Source organism: Chelonia mydas, chromosome 17, assembly GCF_015237465.2.
Source record: "Chelonia mydas isolate rCheMyd1 chromosome 17, rCheMyd1.pri.v2, whole genome shotgun sequence".
NCBI lineage: Eukaryota > Metazoa > Chordata > Testudines > Cheloniidae > Chelonia > Chelonia mydas.
The window spans coordinates 6095736-6118118 of record NC_051257.2 but is presented as its reverse complement, the minus strand read 5'-3'; the positions used below and the strand labels follow the sequence as shown (position 1 = coordinate 6118118).

The 22383-nt window shown below is 39.7% G+C and overlaps 1 protein-coding gene across 10 annotated transcripts in view; it reads left to right on the top strand.

The window, feature by feature from the left end:
* Positions 1-22383, top strand: part of BCAS3 (BCAS3 microtubule associated cell migration factor) — a 494723-nt gene that overhangs the window by 428998 nt on the left and 43342 nt on the right. The gene's annotated exons all lie outside the window — the stretch shown is intronic.

Here is a 22383-nt window from a genome sequence, read left to right as displayed (position 1 = left end):
TTTTCATCTAGCTGTTTAATTATGATGTTCATTTGTGTAGATATTGTAATCAAGAGAATTTTATCCAAGCCAAGTCACATGTATATGGTTGAATTTCCCCCCTTTTCACAGAAGCTATTTCTTTAAACTAGACCCATCATTTAAATCTAAGGTTCTCCTTTACTAAACAGCCTTTCTGAATTAAAAAAATTAATGCATGTTTGTTTGAAAATGTTAAGGAGTAGCTTACTTAGAACTTATATCTTGTGGGCCCTGTGGATTTTTTCTTCCCTCTGGATAACGCAACATGAGTCCTAGGCTTACCCAGCACTAATGAAATCTTATAGAAAGCAGAAAAGTGCAAGATTTAATGCCCTGTAACTTTAATCCCTCTTCATGCTAAATTCTTTATGCAAAGTGTGTCAAAGATACATACGTTGTGAAGTAGGAAAGGTTCCTGCTATGTCACATGAGAATTAGTGAAATGCCAACAATGCTCTTACAGACCAGATTCTGTCTCAGAGACATTGATGTCAATGGGAGTGAGGCAGAATTTGGCCTTGTTCAAAGATGCATTAGCTACAAGTTCAGGCTCCCTTTAGTATCTCAATATTTGTTTTTCATATAGGGCTGTATTCATATCCCACTGAAGTCAATGGGAGTCTTTCAATGAGAATTATGTCTATCCCTTAAAAATAATGTTACACCAATAAATACGGAAACACCTGAATAGCATCACCAAATGCTAGGCTAAAAGCTTTTACTTTGGATTATGAGAAGGATTTAGTGGCCATGTACTGTAGATCCAGAATAAAGAGTGTAAGAGACTTCTTGGTACAAACTAAAAGAATTAGAAAAAACAACACAAATTAAATAAATTTTCAGCTTTCCCTTTGATGCACAAAGAAAGGGCAGACACAAGGCAACAAAGACGAGAGCCCTTCAGCAGTGTCAGCGTGACCTAATGACTTACGGTTGGGGGTAGTGATTCATTCACTCCTGGGTTCTACTCCTGGCTCGGCCACTAACTCGCTGTGTCTATGTCTACACTGGAGCTGGAGGTGTCATTTCCAGTTCGGGTAAACATGCACGTTAACAAGAGCTGTGGTGATGCAAGCAGGGGGAAGGAGCTAGCTGCCCAAGTATATACCTTCAATTCAGACAGAATTGTACTTGGGGTGACTAGCCCATCCGCTGCGGCTACACTTATATTTTCAGAGCAAGCACAGATATATCTACCTGAGCTGGAAATTACATCTTCAGCTCCATTGCAAACATACCTTGTGTGGCTTCAGGAAAATCAAGGCCCACAGAGGTTAAGTTTCTTGCCCAAAGTCAAGCAGCAAGTCTGCAGCAGAGCCAGGAAGAGAACCCCAATCTCCTGGCTCCCAGCCTTGTGCCTTAACCATAACACCATTACATCTCTTTCAGGAGGAGAAGAAATATAGATATGCTTTTTTTATTTAAAATATATTATTGATTTGTTCTTCTATATTTTTATCTTACACCTTTTTTATTTGTATAGGATACAGACTGAAGGGTGGAATTAAGGGCTCTTTTCAGCTGGGGATGTAAGGGACCCGATTCATGCCTCATTAGGCCCTGGTAGCAGGACTGCTGTAGTATACGAATAGCAATGTATGCCAAGATGCCTTCAAACATCACATTCCCATTGGCTGAGTTGTGTTTGTACTGTGGAACAAAACAACAGGGAGCCATAGAGGGAGGGCCCCCATTTCTGGTTTGGGGCTCATTGGCAGGGCAGTGTAGAGGAACCATGAATTGCTGCTTCCTACTCGAACCTGTGTTATGGGTAGAAACCTTCGTACTTGAGGGCTGCCAGTCCAGTTCCTATCCCCAGCACTGAAGTCAGCCCTCAGACACACATGCTTTTAAAACAGTGAAATGCTTTGATGACAGCTTAAAACACTCTGGTGTCAGCCCTGTTAAAGAATGCCTTGTAATCTCTTTACGTGGTCACTGGTATTTACCTATTAGAACCTCAACGTCTCACTGACAACATGATACATTTGTTACTGTAACAAGATGAGAACAACTTCTTACCTTTAATTTTAAATTGGAAAGAAAGAGCCAAGCCACTTGCATCGTGCGATGATACTAGAACTGGGTGAAAAATAGAAATAAAATTCTGCAAAATAAAAAGGTCCAGGACTTTATTTCCATTTTTGGTCAAACTGTTGAATGTTCCAAAATACTTCAACTAGCCCTAAGTGAAACCTTCCATTGAAAAGAATCCACTGATTTGTATCTGTAGTATCAAAAAATAAACCCTAGGGATCCAGGTTTCATTTTGCAAATAATATGTTCAGATCCTTTTATGACTTTTTCCCATTCATGTTAGGCAGCAAGAAAGTAAAATGGTGAAAAGCAAGTTATTAGAAATATTGGGCCAGATCCTCAGCTGGCACAGATCAATTTAGCTCCAGTGAAGTCAATGGAGCTATGTCCGTTTACATCAGCTGAGGATTTGGACCACTGGCCCTAATTCAGCGGAGTATGAAGCATGTTAGCATTCTTTGCTGAACAGGAATGGATTTAAGCATGTGCTTCAAGTTAACCACTTGCTTAAGTGCTTTGCTGAATCGGAATCATAGTTACACGGATGGTGATTCTCCATTCACAACAGGGTTCAGGTCCACTCACTGCTTATAGCAGTGGTTTTCAAACTACGGGTCGCGACCCAGTACTGGGTTGCAGAATGGAAGGCACTGGGTTGCGGCAGCTCCTGTCAGCACCACCGACTGGGCCGTTAGTTCCTATCTGTTCTGACACCGTGTTGCACCCCGGAAATGGCCAGCAGCAGGTCCGGGGCTCCTGGGTGGGGCATGGGGCTCTGCGCGTTGCCCCTGCCCTGATCACTGGCTCTGCACTCCCATTGGCTTGTTCCTGGCCAATAGAAGCGGGGGGGGTGCCCGCAGGTGAGAACCACGTGGAGCCACTTGCGCACCTCCGCCTAGGAGCCGGACCTGCTGCTGGCCGCTTCCGGGGTGCAGTGCGATCCACGGTTCCACGACAGGCAGGAAGACTGCCTTAGCACCCCCACTGTGCCGCGGACCAGGAGCCGCCCGAGGTTAGCCCGCACCCCAACCCCTTGCCCCAGCCCTGAGCCACCCACCCACCCCACACCCCTCATCCCCAGCTCCGTTGGGTCATGGGCATCAATAGTTTTCTTCAACTGGGTTGCCAGAAAAAAAGTTTGAAAACCACTGGCTTATAGCATCTCTGCAATATAATGGAAGGCATCAAGATGTCAGGGAAAACGGGAATAGTTCACTGCATCCAGAAATGTAGTCTACCAGGATTTCACTCTATATAGCAATGAGATCAAATGCATTGCTAACCTATTTATTTTAAATATCACTTGAATATTAGTAATGATGGCTATGAAGTAAACAGACTGATCTTTAAAGAGCATGGTGCCTGGTGAATGTCTGACCTAGTATTTAATGAGCCCAGGAAGGCTCTTTATCTGACTGCATTCAGTCTGTTGACTGTGCTTTTCCCCTATTGTTGTGACTGGATGAATCTTATGGCTGATCGGTTTAAAAATAATTAAGTGAACATTTGGAGAAACATGGAATCTTAGAACTGCATGTAGTACACGTTAGATGAAAAAACTGAGCTCTGTTCCACGTATGATCGAGGCATCTCTAAGATTGAATTGTCCTCAGAAACAAATGGGTGCAAATATCATTTTTAAAATGTATTTTGAAAGCTACTGTAATTGAAATGCTTGATAACAAGCCTGTAAGGAAGCCTTCCCATAGATCGGTGTTTGTTGCTCAGTGGGGAGGCAGCACGATCTTTTCTAGTGGCTACAGCACATGATGCGGGCTCCTCAGTCTTCTCTTCCACTCGTTGGTTGGCCTGAGGCAAGGCACCTAACCTCTTTGCCTTACTTTCACTATCTGTGCAAAGGAGGATGCCTGTACTCACTTCACATTCTTTGGATTAACGGTGGTATATAAATACAACATAGTTTTAATAGTTGTATTCCATTAGCAGTTTCCCGAACTAGATGTTCACTTTTCTACTATGTTGAATATAAGATGTTGCCTTTATTTCTGGTGTTCCTTCATAGGTAAGCAAAAGCTGAAAGAGGAAAAACTTTTTAAACAGAAACAAAAAATCATATGCGCATTCAAAGTCCATTAATCATTGCTTATCTAGAAGTTAAGATTTGATAGATATTTTCATTTTCTTTCTTTTCTTTTTGAGCAGCAGGACAACACACCATGGTATCACAGGAGCAGTTTAGATGCTAGCATGTCGACCATAATGTTGAAGACCTTGTCTATAAAGTCTCATATTATTTGGACAGCATGTCTTTGAACTAAATATCCTACGTATTGATGCAACCATTTGACAGTGTTTGGATGAGACCAAAAGGACTGCAAAGCACAGAAAAGCAGTTCTGTCTCGCCAAAACCAGGAAGACAGTGGAATTCTGATATGAAAACGGACATTGTTGGATGCTTGTATTAATTTATTATTAAGCACTCCTAGATGTCTTCTATTTTTTCAGTTACAGAATGCCTTTAATGAAGATACTAGTTAAAACACAGAAGGCCAAAGGACTGGTGATGGCCAAAGTGATGATGGAAGTTGTTACCATCTGCTGGCCTGTAGAAACTGTAGTTGGTGTCCCAGTCCAGTCCTTTGTGGACAGGGGGCGACATTACAATTCGCAGTAATTGGCATTCTAGTTGGCAGTCTCAACAGAGAGGCTATGGAGAAGCAACTGTGAGGTCTGCTGCTTGATAGATTGATTGGTGTTCCATTTGATGTTGCTGTGCCTTGTCTTAAGCAGAGAGAGAGTAGGGAAGATGAAGAGACGGGACTGGATCTGTGGGGAGGAAGGCAAGATTAAGGTCATGGGGTCCCCCAAGAATAATTTTGCTGGGGTATTTGTTACAACTGCACAAAGCAGGGCTTGTTCACTAATTAGTACAAAAACATAACTAAAAAATCAGCCACATGTTTCTAGAAGTGCAGTTGCACTAGATACCTGCATTTCACAAGCCTGCAGTCTCATGCTTCCAAATGCCCTTGAAGTGTGCAGATATCCATTCGAACCTTCCATATCTCGTTTCTTACTTTCCAATATATGTACCCAATGTTGTCTTTCTTCATTGTAGAGTATCACTGCACAAACAGTTTGCGTGAAATCAAAAGGTCTGCAAGACAAAGCCAAGTGATTCTATCTTACCAAGCCTTGTATATGAAATGCATAAATAATATGCTTATTAAACACTTTAGGGTGTTTTGCATTTTTCATTTTAAAAAACTTTTATTTAGAGAAATATAATAATATATGGTGCTATTCCCGCCCCAGCAGTCACAAAGACAGGATTATGGGACAAAGGTATTATCATCATGTTCTTCAGTGTTGGAACACAGGAATATTTCCAGTCAGGGTCATTACATTGGGCTCATTTCCTGAATATCTGCAGTTCATGTTCCTTAGAATTAAATTAAAGAGACATTCTTAGGTTAGAGATGACCAGTTTTTAGATTTTTTTAGTCTAAAGAACTAGAAAACAGTATTGTAAAACTTCATGAAATTTTTCCCGTCTCTCACTTAAAATGAATTCAGTGAAAACAAGCTTATTTGTTGGATTGAAACACTCCCCTGGAATTTGTGGAGCCCGAACATTGCAGCTTTGTACTACAGTTTGAGGAAATGAATCAGACTAGAAACACTAGTGAAACTGATTAGTCTATTTTAATTGTCCAAACCATGAATGAACTACTAAAAATGAAGAGCAAATTGTAAAAAGTATATTTGATTTTTTTAATAACTGAAAGTGACTCATGATTTAAAAAATATATTTTTAATCTGACCATATCCCTAAATTTGAAATAAAGAGATGTCTCCTGCATCCTTATAGAATTAATTTTTGATGTAAGAATCAGGTGGAGAAGTTGCCTCATTTTCATAAATTCCTCCCTGCTCCTTTTCCTTATTGGGAGCCATAAAAATAGTGAAAAAACAAACGCTTTGCTTCCTGGCTGACTTCTTTTAAAAATTGTTTAGCCACATGCCCAAGCCTGTTCTTTAAAATCATTGACTAGAATAGACCCCTAAGGTATCTATCAATGTGAGTTACTTTGTCACTTGGATTTCTTTTAGTAGTAATTATTCCACCAATGTAAATAAGATTGTCTCAGTAAGAGGTGTTTGTTTATGTATGATGATTATTAGTGTCGTTTCTTGTTTGGTTAACCTCTTCCGTGCTAAAGCTGTTTGTAGCAATCTCCTGTCCTGCAGGGATTTTATGATTTGAGAACTTATGATATTGCATTTCAAAACACAAAACATGCATTTCCTTGGGGTTACCATAGGCATCTAATGGTTAACGTAAGCATACTCTGGAGTTTTCCTACTTAATAAGGTTTTGTTGGTATCTATTCATATTATGACAAAATTCACCTCAGAGCATAAACAAATCCAAATATGTAATCAACTGAAATGCATCTAGACTCCTTTTAAACCTTTGGTTATACTATTTAGATCATATCAGTGCTCAGATACCAAGGTGACAGGCGTCTTATAAATACCTATAATACAGCACATACTCTCCCAGCAGCAGAAAAATAAACCGTGAGATGCTGGAATCAACATGACGAAACCTTTCCTAAAGTACCAGGAGTAACATTATATTTGAATCTTCAACCATTATACAGCAATTTTAGGCCTGTGAGCCAAATGTACATTTCATAATTGGAACAAAGCTGACAGTACATAGATACAAACATAACTTCAGAAAAGCTAAATGATGCCCTAGAAGAACAGTCTTGTGGTTAAGGAACTGGGTGAGGCTGCAGGAGATGTAGGTTTTAATCCTAGCTCAGCCGCAAGCTTCTTGGGTGATTTGGGGTGTGTAACTTAATCTCCATGTGTTTCAGTTTTTTCATTTGTAAAGAGATAATACTACTACCTCTCAGGCATGCTTTGAGGATAAATCCATTGTTGTTGGTGAGGTGCATACTCAGATATTATGTTGGTGAGCCCCGTAATAAGCCCAAAAGTGCAACTCTGCCAAATGGGTGTGTTTTCTAAAGAGTCAGAATTGCAGTCTTGGACATGTATAGTTTTGTCCCTCTCTCTCCAAACATTTGTAAAAATGAACACGCTTCTGCCTCACGCAGTATGTCAGACAGAGAGAGCCCATGTGGACTTTATCTTGCTTGAAATATGTTAAAAACAAACAATGAAAAAAATCTATAGTATATGAAGCCATCCTGGTTTTGTCTGCTGCCTTTATAGAGCTGTCTGAGTAATTTATTGGACTTAGACTGGTGCTTTCCCAGTTGCATCCTCTCCAGCCAGCCAGGTAGTTGTTGTTTACTCTCATGAGTTAGCATTGTCCTTTCCCCATGCTGCTGCCTTCAGGTGGACAGTACAATGTTTCCTTAGGATTCTGTGGAAGAGTGGCTTATTTCAAAGCACCCATCCAGAAAGAGAGATTTCTCCGTGAACTGCAGTAAGCTGGCTGGTCCTATGGAAGTGGATCTACTCCTGGTTTCCAGTTAAGTAACTGCTGTAGGAATGTTATGTGGTCACCAGTGAGAGGCAAGGTGGTCAGTCCAATTGGGAATGGAAGGAAGGCAGTCTCTATGATGATATAAGTGTAGAGAATTGTTCATTAATCAGTCTCACTATTAAGATCTGATCCATGCGGCGAACAGTGCGTGAACCCTGCTAAGGTACAGCACAGACAGTAAGCATGCAGGCTCTCCTGTTTCAGGCAGGAGAGAGAGCATATTCGTCTTTGGTTTAGGAGGAAGCATTTTTATGTCATTATACCCTTCAGTCATTGCCACACTTTTCTCTCTTTCTCTCTTTCAACTTCAAGCAGGTCCGCGCATTCAGATATGAAGCTGGAAATTAAACACATTTGGATGTCCAAAAATGATAACAGACTTCTATTTGCTGTTTTTGGTATACAACAAAAGCTTTGTACCTTGCTAATTGAACATGTGGACTCTCAGTTACATGTTTCCTTAGCGAACTCTACTTTTCCATGTGCCATCATATGATTCCAATATTTGATCTGTCAGCTCGAGCATGTGTTTGTTGTAATCTAGTACACGTGTAGGCTTGTTTTTGTGTGTGTCCTGACCTCCAGTGAGAACTGCAGTTATGCTTCCATTATGGATAGTGGTGAGGAGTTACACATCCTTTTCATCAGTGTTTTTAGCCAGTGGCAGTTCCTCACAGGGCAGGTCACTGATCTTGCCAAGCGTCGGGAAGGTCATTGTTTAGGGTAGCTGGTTCTGTTTGCATTATGGTACAAGATGCTTTTTTTTCAGTAAAATAGAGAGTCCTAGGTATAAAAGAATACATACCACAAATAGAAAATGTCCAGATAAATGAAATCTATAGCCTCACCAGGAGAAGCTTAGGCCCACTGTTTTCTAATTTTGAACTAACTTCCCTTAAGTTTCAGTCCTTTCCAATATAGTTGCTAGTCCTCTCAAATATACAGACTATGCACAAGACAAACCTTGCAAGGTACGGTTATATACCAGGATCGCTTCAACCATCACTGAAATGCAGCCTTCTCTAGTGCAGGAGGCAGCAGGTTCAAAGGGTGCACAGCAACATTGATACACAACAGACAGTGAAAAATGCTCTCTCGAGCTGAGACAATTGAGACATTTTAGGTTGACAAGTCAGAAACACCCGGTGGGTGCTTGACCCCCACATACACACATCCTGTGGGAATATGCTATTTAAAAATACTACCCCTCTTGATCAGCATGAAAGACTCAGCAGCAGAATTGTGCATGCCTGTGGAATTCACTTAGTTATTTAAAACTACAGTTCTAATTATTCCCATGCTTCATCATGATTCGATTAGCTGAAAACATGTAGGGAGCTATCAAAGTGAGGTACAGTTCATAGCTAAGAAACAAGCGTCAATGGTAAAATAACTAGGGTCCATACCAGTGTCAACTGCCGCATTGAACTATTACTTGTGGTTGAGTGTTGTTGGAAGCGATCCAATGGCAAAGGAGTTTTGATCACAGAAAGACTTATCACTTGCTCAGTCTCAAAAGACCTGATTAGTGGAGTGATAGTAAGCACCATTTTATAGTGTTCTCCTGGGCATGTGATAACATGAAGGCGCAAAAGGGCTAAACTACTGCATTATCTCACACTCACTTCCACTCTCCGTTCCTGTGTACCAATAACACTTCCCAGCTATGGTGATTGTCCTTCTTGCAGTAAATATTGGAACAAATTCATTATACGTTGCTTATATTTATCATCAAAGTATTTATTTACAATTATTATTGTAATTTATTTTGCAAGAAGGGTGACGGTTCATTTCTGACTAACAGTGAGGTGGTGGGATCAAGAAGCCGTGTGCAATACGGCACATCTGGTGACTTTTCTGTGTCACTGTTACAACACAGTTGTATGACTGCAGTAAAATTACTAATTTTCAGACCTGAGGGAAGTGCTGGGGCTAATTATCTCTATGAATACACAGTTGTCTTTTACGCGGTTGAAAAATAAAAATACTATCCTTCATGCGTCTATTCTGTACTGTTCTTGACGTGCAGTTCAGGGCAGTTTTGTCTGTCTGTGGGCCCCCATCTCTTCCTCCTGAGCATCATATGAAGCCCCACATACAATTTTCAACAATATGGGATTGCATTTTAAGCCCTTCCTAACCAATGGAGGAATGATCTCCAATGTTGGAAATGTTTTAACAAAATATATTTAAAATTATTATTCATAAATGCACATCTTATGGCTTCATTTGTTTCACTTCTTTCTTTTACAGTCCTATAAATTGCATGCAGAACACAGAGGCCTTATTTCTCAAATAAATGTTTTGCAGCCGCCATAAATTATCTTTCTTGCATTCATAATGAAAAAAAATTCAACCGTTTGATGTTTTATATCCTCTTCCCTAAAATGTAAAATATGGTAGTTGGAGCCAGATTTTATCTCATTTGAAAATAAAAGAAGGTTCGTTTCCTACTAATTTTTCTCAGAGTCCTATGTTTAGAATTGTCATGAAATGCTGCCCCAGCTGCTAACCGCGGTATTATAATAAATGTTGCATTATCTGAGCTTTTGTATTTGAATTATAACAGTTTTAATGGTTATCATCATAAAACGAGTTAACATAACCTGAGGCGTTTTCTTTAATGTGAGTTATTTTTCATCTCTTTCCACACACCCTAAGTCCCTGCCTTTAAACGTTGCGCTGTTGAACTTTGTGTGTGTTAAACCTACATGGGTCCTGCCCCGGCATTGCTGTCCTGGAAACAGGCCTTGCTAAACTCCCAGCTCACTGGTTTGCAAAGCAAACTTCAGCCTTGTACTATTTACCTTGGCAAATGCCCGACCAGATTGATGATCTGTAAAGTGGATTTGTTATTTGGCTGTTTTCTTTGGCAGCTCTTAAAAGCAGTTTGCTGATTACAGTCCCAGATGTCATTGCATACATTACTGTTCACTATAAGTTTCTTTTAAAGTTTTAATTTCAACTACAAATACCATTAAGCTTTTTGCACCTCTCTGTCTTTAACTCATGGATATTGACTATCGAGAGCAGACAGCCTTGATTTCTTTATATTTCCCTAATATTATCTTTGTTGGCCTCCTCCAGCATCTCTGTAGTACTAGCAGCCAGGAGGAGAAATACAGGCTTTCCAACAAGTTCCATTCTGTATCTTCCTAAGGCACCAGCCCTTTGAAATCAGTGACATACTGGCTCGCTTTTCTAATAGCAGGTAACCTTGAAACTCGACTTACTGTCTTTGTAAGTTCTCGTGTTTAAACGGCCAAATATCTGAAGCCGTGGTGCTGAGAAAATTAGCAGTATCATTAAGTGAAGCCAGCATTATTCAATATTCCTATCTGTTACTACCATCGAGAGAGAGAGAGAGATACCGTGTCTTCAAAGCTAACTTTTTGTGTGTTATATATAGTATCCCTAGGCTATTAACTTGTGTACTAAGAGTTTTCAAACCTTAGAAGCAGTTTAGTAAATTGACAAGATACAGACCCAGAATTCAGTTTGTTTCTAACTAAGAGCTTTGGCTGTGATGGTTCCAAATACCTCCCTGCCCTCCTATCGGAAATTCTACTTTTTACAAGCCTGTATGTTCTGCCCCTGGGGGTGGCAACATTGCTGTGGTTTTCTCTCCAGTAGTACACTGACAATGCTACCTGGGCCACTTAGTGTCTCCCTTCTTTGTTCTAGCTTCCCACAAGACGCCAAGCTTTGTATGCAGAAGGATTAAAGGCGAGGAATACCTGTATGTTTTATCTCCCTGGTGCCTCAGTGTAGTTTTCCCTCTTGATGTACAATGAAAGACATAAAAAGCTTTGCTTTCTGTTTGTTATTTACCTAGCTCTGCAAGCATTACAGGAACTGCTTCTAAAAGAAACAAAATGGAACAAGCCTCCGTGCAGTGCTGAATATGTTCCATGGTGTGATTTGGACAAGTGGTTCTTAGTGCTGGATTCGAACAGTTAAACCTTTGTTGGTGGACTAGAGCGGCTTTTTGGGGGTTGGGGGGTGGAGGTACTTTCAGCTTTGAAATATTGACGTTGAAGAAGCTAATTCACTTTAAGTAAGTTTACTTTCTGAGGGGAAGATGTCATTGTAGTATTTTTGGCCACTGCTCCAAAATTCCTCTAACCCTGTTCTATAATAAGCGAATTGAGCAGATTAAAGACACATTACGCTGCCAAATGGTTTTTCTGAACTGTTCAAAACTACCCAGGGTGACATTTTTTTTTTCCTGTTGAAAAGGTTGTGTGGGCTTTGTGAGCTGCTAGGCTACTTTTAGCACTTCCTGTTTTATTGTGTTTGAAGTATCTTTGTGGTGACCTGTTGGGGTAGGATTCTTCCATATGGAAATGTTTCTTCAACTTTTTAATCATTTCTTTAAATAAAAAAAAAAAAAAAAAAGACTTTCAATCCGATTTGCAGATGTCTCTGGTTTTGTTTGCAGAGAGCTACTCCAACAGACTACGGTATTCCAGAAATATTAGTCACGAAGAAATGGTCAGATAAAGTTTCAAAGAGTGTGTCCACATATTTGTACTTTTAATTGTGTCTGATACAGTTAAAGTGGGTGTTCACTAGGGGTCCATTCACTGTTTGTATGTTTAATGTTTTTCATTTCCAGGCCAGGAGAAGAAGTTCCTTTCACTAAGTACATTTAAAGTCTTGGGATGAAATCCTGGCTCCATTTAAGTCAATGGCTAAACTCCTGTTGATTTCACTGAAGCCTGTATTTTTACCATTTGGCCAAACTCATCTCTGGTGTAGCTTCACTGAAGTCAGTGAAATTAGAATAAGGACCAGTTTTGCCCTTTGTCTTCCTGGAGAAATTTTTTTCGGTATTTACATTTGAAGGACTAATGAGATGCGTGTTTATTTTAAAATCCAAAGAACCAAATTCTGCATTCATTTAAACCAGTGTATATCTTCATTACAGTTACCTTGGATTTACAGTGTTGTAACTGACAGCAGAATTTGGAACACAGTATTCACATTATAGCTACATCCTGTTCCCTATTAGTTTTGACATCAACATCTGAATTTCAGATTTCTTCTTGTTTGGGTTTAATTACTCAATCGGTATATTCAAGAGACAGCTTGGGACCTCTTTGCAATAGTTTACCCTTGCTTAGGTTGCAAGGCCAAAAGTTGGCATCTGCATTAACAGCCCTGAACCAGCACATATATTTTGGTTGGTGGAATACAGTGTGTGTCATTATGCAAACAGCTGGTGTTGTCTATCAGACGTGTCCAAGACTTTCCCCCTGATCATATCCTCCACATTTTAACCATAAGAAAACTGTCTTTGACAGTATTTTTGAGCCCACATGTGAATACCACATGTTGAGGTTTCATGTCTACAGTTTCACTCCTAATTAAGTGTGGCTATAAGTACTGGGTACCTTGTTGCTCTTAGCAACTCGCCACAAACATCTAGTTTCCACTTCCTTTGTCCTGAATCAGTTATTTATATGAGAGTGGTAGGTGGACTTGGTTGTTTTAAGTCTGTGGGATTATCATATTTCTGTATGCCACATTTGGTCTAAAGTCCTTGAGAAATTTGCTCTATCAGCTATTGCTAGAGTGTTATGGGTAAAATTCCCTCCTGTCCGGAGGTCTAGCCCCAGGCCTATGCACAACTAAAGTGCTATTTAGGCCATCAGAATGAAACTTAAGTGGTATGTAGGCTCTGTGCTGGCTCTCTGGTCTGCACAGAGGTGAATATCACCATTTGTGAAGAGTGGCATTTCCAGTTTGGTTTTGCCCATTGTAAGGCACATTTCTAATACATGTGTGTTAACGCTTTTAAAAGCAGCTCTGAGTAACTTTCTTTTGGAGATTTGTTAGAGCACCATGACCTTTAGCACAGTGCCCCAGTAAAACATAGAGTGACAGTTCTGCAGTTTCTTACTGAGGGCAGAAAACTATAACAGGCCTTGAGGAAGTGTGAGAATGAGACATGTGACTTCTGTAAGTGAAAAGGCAATGGACCATAATTCATGTCCAGGGAAGTGGCCATGCCTTAATGATCTGAGAAACCATCAGTAATCCCTGACCATTCACTCAGATGGGGGAGTTGACGCAGCTTTAGTGGAGTCATCTCCTGTTATTCCCCTGCTCTTGCCTGCTTGGAAGAAACACATGGACTTGTGGTTAAAGATGGATATGGTGAAGAAACAGTCCTCTGGAGGGAGGACCCTGAAAGAGGACCAAACGTTGAGACTAACCGCACTTGACCAGAATTGGACAGTGCATTTGGGGTGCAAGACCTGTGATCCCCCGATTTTGCTAGGAAGATCTCTAGGGAGGTCCTATGAGGCATCCCCAACTAGAATTGCAACCTTAAAAGACTGGTTACGTGAGGAATAAGTGTGATCCTCCCTGGGTCCCCATGATGACCACTCCTAGACAGCGGACACTCCTACCTTTCATGGGCTAGTTTCAAGGAAAGAGGTGACAAAGACCAGCCAGCTTTCCAGAGGGTGATGCCCTCTAGCATGAGGTACTGAGCCAGAAGACATTGCCTGGGTTCCCCAGACTGCAGTGCCCGAATGATTCTGAAGATCCACAGACTAAGCAAGCCAAAGAGCAGATCCTGTTATCTTACATAGGTTTATCTTGTGAACTCTTTTGTAAGGTAGTTGTGGGAATGCTTGCAATTAACTAAATTAATTTTCCTAACCCATGAGGAAGGGAGGCAAGTGCTGGGAAGGGACTTAGCAACTGAAATTATAAGTAAATCTGACCCCAGATCACACGGTATCACTCTGGGTCTGTAAATGTGCTAGCATAAAACATGCTGCCTGAAAGGGAAAACATGAGCTGCTAATCCCACTGCATTGAAGGTAAAGGTGTTAGCTGACAAGGAAGAAACTGAGCAAGTCATCCAAGTAGTGGTTCTCTAAAGCAAGGGCTAGGAAGGGAGCTACTTCTCCCTTTAAGAGTCCAAGTACCCTTCATTTTGTATCCTATTGGTTTCATGATTTGGTTATTGATTGTGTTGAGGCAGTGTTTTGATCAATTGTTGATTTCAGTCTATTTTCTTAAGTTATTGATTTAGGTTTATGCTACTGTTAATTACTTGGTCAATTCATCTAATTCCCATTATTACCTCCATTTCATTATAGCATTGTTTTAGGGAAGTATAATAAATTAGTTAGCTTTTATATTTGCTTGTCTATGTTTTCAATAAAAATTCATATATTGTACCTGCATTGGTTTCCAGTCATCAGCTGGCTATATGGTCCAAAAAACCTACACAGGTGTATGAGGGCCATTGACATGCTTCTGAATTAAACCTCATTATTACTACACTATTTGTCGTTACTCATAAGTATTGGGACCATTTTTCTACATCTGCTCAAGCCTTTGATACTTTGGCTCACATAAAAAATTAAAGACTTCCAGGCATGGTGATTTGATAGTGGGCTTGTTTGAAAGGCAGCTGGTGTTTTAGTTGATTCAGGGGTGCTGGAACAATTTGTATAGTGGGGGTGCTGAAAGCCATTGAGCAAAACTGTAAACCCTGTATATAATGGAAATCACTTCAAGCCAGGGGGTGCGGTAGCACCCTCCACACCCTTAGTTCCAGCACCCGTGAGTTAATGGGCACAAAATAGGTATTGTATGGATGGAGAAACTGAGGCAAAGAGGGTATGTCTACACTGTAAAAAAAAATTCTGTGGCAACGAGTCTCAAAGCCCAGGTCTACAGATTCAGGCTTGTGGGGCTCATGCTATGGCACTAAAAATAGCAGTGTAGACATCCCTGCTTGGGCTGGAGCTCGGGCTCTGAGACCCACCCTCCTTTGCCAGATTTCAGAGTCCGAGTGGGCAATGTCTGCACTGCTATTTTTAATGCAGTAGCACAAGCCTGCGAGCTCAAGTCTGTAGGCCTGAGATCTAAGACTCGCTGCCTTGGGTTTGGGGTTTTTTTTGTTTTTTTTTGCAGTGTAGACATGCCCAGAAGAGTGACTTACCTGAGCTGTCGGAGTGAGAAATAGAATGTGAGTTATTTTACTACATTCAGTAATATTCAGAGGTAGCTTATGGGCAACAATTTTATCTTGAATGGTAATGGAATCATTTCAGTGTTGTTTGGATTGCGCTCAAGAGTGGTAGCCAGATATAACTTCTTCAGATATTTTTGTTGAATAATACTTTCCTTGATTCAGTTGACAAATGTAAATATTTAGATATGAGTTAAGATTCCCACCCGACCTTCAGAATTGAGAATGAATTATTATTCCTAGTGGACTTGTAGCTGTGTAACAAAACAGGACTTTTGCCTGCCTCTTGGTTTGTGCTTCAGGATTCCCTGGGGGACAAGGTGTTTCTAGCTCAATGACAATTCTCTGCTTTAAATATTTCACAGAAACAAATTTGTAGCTCTCATCACTCATCTTTTATGGCTTCCTTATAAACAGAAAATGGATATTTTAAACAGCTTATGCCAAAACGGTGCCCAAACTAGAGCATTTCTCAATAACTTAGTCAATGTTTTTGTTGCAGAAGCACAATAGCCAATTCTCTGTGAGGACATCTAAGGTGCCAAGATGTTAATTCTTTAACCTGGGGTAATATGTTATTTTTCTGCTCAACTGAGCCTGAGATTTAATAGGTCTTAGACATTTTCATTTTCACTTCACCCTTTGAATGCAATTTAATTAATTCTTGCATAATTACAGGGCTGATAAGCAGCTTCCTTACAAAGAGTAATATTTGTGTGTTTTCAGTGTGCTTGCAGATGCTTTCCTAAGATCAGTTATGATACAGAGCTCTGTAACAGCCTTATACAGGCTGAAAATGTGCTAAAGAAAACACTTACCATTGATATAGATGCATCTTTCACAGATTCAGGATCTGTCCTTAAATATCCTTCACATACACCACTTCCTGTATTTTCCCTCTTGGTATCTTTTTTCCCACCTTTTGGAGGTTGCTGAAACATAAGCATGTAAGTATTCCCAATTCTTTTCAGAGCAAGAAGATCTGATCTGTAGTATCAAATCCTCACAATAACTCGCTCCTTATTTGGGATGCCATTGCCTGACAGCTCCACAATTAGCACTTCCTGGCACCTAATGGAAGGCTTTTTTATAAAGTATAAAAATGGTGTTGTGATCTGTTCCCAAACCCTGCTTCAAGTCATCAATGAACATGACCTGAGTAAGCAAAAAGGCTATCATTTTCCCCATTGCTTTGACATACCCTTTGAACTCTTTCTCCACATGTAAGAGCTTGTCTCCATGGGGACATCCAGGAAAGTTAATCCAAATTAACTAAAGGTGTGAAATTGAAGTGAATTAGCTAAACCGCATTCAACCACTGTGTGAACACCCTCATTCCGAATTAAAGTGGCATTAATTCGGTTTAGCTTAATTCACTTTGGAAGTGAATTAAACTAAACCGAATTATGGTCACTTCAATTCTGAAAAACAGCATTAACACATGGATTTAATGTGGTTTAACTATTCCACCTCAAATTCACACCTTTAGTTAATTCAGATTAATTTTCCTGGATGCCCCTGTATAGACAAGCCTTACAAATATTCATAAACTTATTGTTTGTCATTATTATCAAATGTTGTACTGGTCGGGCTAAGAGGACTTACTTCTTCTGTCTTTATCTGATAGTATAAAATGTCTATTTAAGGAATAGTAATATGTCCGTATTCACTGACTTAGAGGTCATTCTCTGTGCTTCTACACAAGCTCTGTTCATTGTACAGAACACTTGGTTCACTCAGGTGCTGTTCTCAATCTTGTCAATATATTTACAGCTGCTTTCTGGGCCTCATCAAATGTCCCACTTCCTCCTTCTTTCCTTTCTTTAAGTGAGTCTCCAGCTGAGGCTGGAGTGACTTGGAATGGGGAAATACTTTACTTCATTTCTAATATCTTTTTTTTATACTTTTGTGGTTCACTACTGAAATGATTGGTTTATGTTTAAACAGGCCTTCTCTCTGTTCCAGAAAACTGATATATTTGTTCCAGGTATCTCTGCACAGAATTTCTTTCCATATTGATCTTTCAGCAGAACACTAAAACATTTGGCAAGTGTCGTGTTGCATTCTTTGATGCGATCCAGGTTTTGAAGAGCTTCCCCTTGGATAGCTTCCACTTTTTAGCTTGCCTACTATAGGAAATATTTTTACTTATTTTTACAGAATTCTTATAGCCGTGACATCATAATTGATATTTAGCTCTCTGACCTTTGTTGCCCAGTATCCAACACTCACTTGATCAGGGCTACAGACTCAGTATCATTAGAAACAAGATTTTTCCCGCCCATATGTTGTTCCAAGTGTGCACGTAGACATCTTTGTCTTGGACCACGATGCTACTTATGGTAAGACCATTGTTTGATCGGTGGTTTCTTCACCAGCCCAACAGATCATCAGTCTTCTATCAGGAGCAAGACAATCCAAAGCTCTGGCAGGATCCAGTCTCACCTAAGAGGGATGCATGTCCTGCTTCAGAATTTTGGAATGTTCTGAAGAAATGAGAAGGTCTGTACTCTGCTTGTACCTGAGATTTATTTTCTTGCCTAGACAGATTTCTTTTCCTCACTAACTCCACCAGAAACTTCTGATTTACCCCACTGTTGTAAGTTCAAAGCAATTTAATTCTACTGTAAATCTGTCAGCAATGATTTTTTGAAAAGAAAGGTTTTGGTATATATACACACATGCTGTTTACGAAATTCCAACTCACTCAAACATGCTTGGCATCTCTCAACCATGAACTAATTCTTCCCATCCAGGATAATAAATTCCATGTTCCGATTCTCACATGTTGGACATAGGTTTTCATTATCAATGTTGTTCTTTCTCATAATGCGCTGAAGATTTTCCTTAGCTTTTTTGGCACGGAAGCTGATATCTCCTCTTCTGACTCCTGAGCATTACTAGCAGCTTTACCCTCTTAAAATGTCTGCAAGATCTGACTTCAGCAGCAAACCTATTGTCAACAATACTAGAAGAACTGCAGCTATGATAATCCATTTTGTCCTAGAAAGCAGCATGACTATAATCATTACGCCATTTACAATGATTCAGTTAGTCATCTTCCTAGCTAAACTGTTAATCCATGGTTGCATCTTGGGTTTCATTGCCTCGCTGCTCACGGGAGAACACCTCTGTGGCATCAACACACAAATCATGGATTTAATTAGAAAAGAAAAACATATAGTAATTATAACAACCCACATCTTGTGGTTTCAGTTTATGTAAGACTAATAGATGTTTGAAATTATACATGAATGATGCACAACAACTTTAAAAGATCGTAAGACATTTCTCTTCTTTGAAATACTCATTACTACAAATGACATATCCATCTTCTCTCCTTGTCTGATTTCTTGAGAAATTTATTTTTCTAAATGATATGGACAAGATCATTCCAATAACATGTATGTTTAAAGATAGTGGACCAGATCTTTGACTGGTATAAATTGGCATGTGCTAATTTACATGAAGTGAGGATCTGGCATACAGTAGTGGGGGTTTTCTGTGGTTTGTAGTCTAAGGATATAGACAGGTAACATATAGATATAAGGTAAGGCAGTAATGAAAGGAGTCTACAGACCTCAAAGCCTGTAAAACAGTAGCTTTGCCAAATGAGTGTAAGGACTAAGAAGCCTTAGCATAAGGAGTTAACCACAAGTAACTTTAGATTATAACCTATCACAAGATAGAATGCTGTAATAAACAAGTATGAAATTACTGATATGTAACTGCAGAATGCCCTAGCCTAGCTTTGGGTATTTTAGGATGATAACATCAGCAGATGTTCAGCCACAAGAATGCCATGGTAACCAGTTGATATATAGTCTAAAAAGCTTGAGGTAAGTGATGTAATAACCTATGAGAAGAGAGCATCCCAACATTCTTAGGGTGAGGAAGATTAAATATGGACAGAAGATTATGGAAATCCTTATAAATATTTCATGGTGGCCATGGAACCCTATGACAGGGCTAACCACAGCCCATGCTGTTGAGCTCCTTTCGGCATGCCAGAGATAGGACCTCTCATGGATCACCTGTCTCCCTGCCTATCGGTCTCCACATGAGATGGCGTGACTATGCAGATGCTCACATGCAGAACGTCTTGACCATTATGTATTATCTCTACCTACTTTGTCAGTTCAGAGTGTTTGTGATTTTGCTAATTGTGCTAGTAAAAATATTACAAATTCAAGGGGCCTTTCCTAAATGTGAGTCTCTCTCTCTCCTGCACATCAGGGTTCTCATTCTGATAACTCTAATAATTCCGGGTCTGATACTGAGGCAGAACCCTGCCAAACTATAGAATGTTAAATTGGGAATTCTAATCAATAGATCAGGCAACAAGATCTAGGGTCAGATCCACAGCTATCGTGAATCAGCATTGTTCTATTGGAGTACTATATACATGAGCTGAAGATCTGACCATTTAACTTTTCTTCTAAAAATATTTTGCACAATGTCCTTATTCTTCCAGTATAATCTGATGAGAGAAGACAGCAGAAATACACACATGATGATGTTAAAACAATGAATTACAATTGAAATATGTATCTGTAAAAATAAAGAACTATACATACACTTTATTAATATATTTCCCTTCCCTCTTAGTCACTGAGTAGCATTTGTTAGGTAAAAAATTGTATAATTATTTAAGTGGGCATAATCCCTGTATATTTTTTTAATTCACATTCATTCACTGAAGCTTTATATTTAACCATAAAGGACCCTTTTTTTCTAATCCCAGTTTGGATTTGGAGTTGTTATCCCAAATTACCCAGTGCAAACATGAGGCACGTAAAAGGGTAAATCTCCTGCCCTTTGAGTAGAGTCTTTTCTAAGGATGAGAGTGAGATGAGTTAAATGACTGAAAGCCTTAGGCCAGTATATGCCAGCTGCAATAATTTTTTCACTCAATCATCTCACCTTGCAATGCCACTCTGCCTTATACAGCCACCAGATGTCTGATGAATAATATAAGTGACAAGGGCAAAACCTCTTGAATATATTCGGAGGAAAACTTCAGACAGTGAGGACTGGTCTGTTGGCTCAAGACCAACTGGGTCTTGCTTATGCTCTCTATACCATACATGGTTGGAATGAAATACACAGTTAGACATGATTTGGTAGGAAATAGGTGCTTGATCCTTTAGGTTGCTGAGCACTCTGGTTCCAATCCAGCAACCACTTAAGCACACACATAACTTTGAGCATATATGTGCTGCTGTTGACGTCAGTGAGGCTATGCATATGCTTAAAAAAAAGCATGTGCTTGAATTCTTTGCTGAACTGGAGCCAGAAGGCTCACCATACATCAGGATCAAGCCCTAGATTAGGGGCTAGGTTCACAGCTGGTGTAACTCCACACTTAACCTCCAGTGCCTTCAGGATCTGGATACAGGATCTGGACAATTTATCTTTCCTGATCCTGAAAACTATATAGACACTGTCCAAGTGAACTCACAGAATTGCAAGTACATTGAATTTCTAGGGAGAACAAGGTATTGCACATAGGTAGTCTATGTTGAAGCTAAGGATTTCATTATCGGCAATATTGGCTAGTGATTGGAGAGCAAGAATGGGAATCAGAAAATCTTGATTCCAATCTTGGCTCCACTAGTGACTTACTCCATGACCTTGGGCAAGTCACTTTAACTTTTTTATGGGCCAGATCCTCAGCTGGTGTAAATGGTCAAGCTCCATTTACTTCAGTGCCGATTGTCTATTTATACTAACGGAAGATGTGACCCTGTGTCTGTTTCCTATCTGTTAAACAGGGATAATCATACCTACCCAACTCGCTGATGTGTTGAAGCTTAATAAAGAAGCCAGTTTCCAATACCCTGACTGCTGTTGAATTTGTACCTTCTGCCTTTAACTCCAGTTGAACTGCTTTTTGACTTTACCATTTTTCTAGTTTTGCATCAGAATCTGTCTCTTAATATTTGTGAAGCACTTTATTTGGAAGTTGTTGCTATAAGAGGCTGAGTGGGCAAAGGTTATTAGATACTTTTCTACCAAAATTACATTTTAACTCAATAAGGTTTGCTACAGAAGGTGTCAAAAAAAAGGCCATTATCTCTCCATGGTTCCCGAGGAATAATCATTGTACAGCGTATGCTGATAGAATTTGTAGAATTCATGAAAATCTTTGCTATAAAAGGCTAAAAATATACTAGTTTCTGTTAAGCAAATGAAAACACTCACAGTGCCGCAAACTCTAGTGATGATTGTACGGCATGATGAATGAAATTGACTCAAGGAAATTGCTGCATGGGTTGGCTATAACAACCGTAGGCCACTCTTGTCATAATGAGAGAGACAAGGGGAGTGAGGTAACATGTTTTATTGGACAAACTCCTGTTGGTGAGGGAGACAAGCTTTCAAGCTACAAGGAGCTCTTCTTCAGGTCTGGGAAAGGTACTAAGAGTGTCACAGCTAAATATAAGATCGAACAGATAGTTTAGCATAAGTAGTTAGCATATATTCTCAGGGACCGTTCAAGGTGAAGTGGCCCGTTACCACCCCTATAGTCATAGAACTAAAAAAAAAAAAAAAAAAAAGTGCATTGGGTTACAGATTGTTATCATAAGCCATAAATCCAGTGGCTTTATTAAGACCATAATGTTTAGTGTGCAGCAGAGTTATGAATTTAAGCTCTCAGGCTCCTCTTTTGAAAGTGTTGTGCAGGTTTCCTTTGAGGATGAGGAATTGATAGGTCAGATACAGAGTGATCACTTTGTGAAAAGTGTCCACCCACAGGTGATAGTGTGTTTTTGTCTTTTATTAGCTTCCTGTACGAGTTCATTCAAGAGTATTGTGATTGTCTCATTTCAC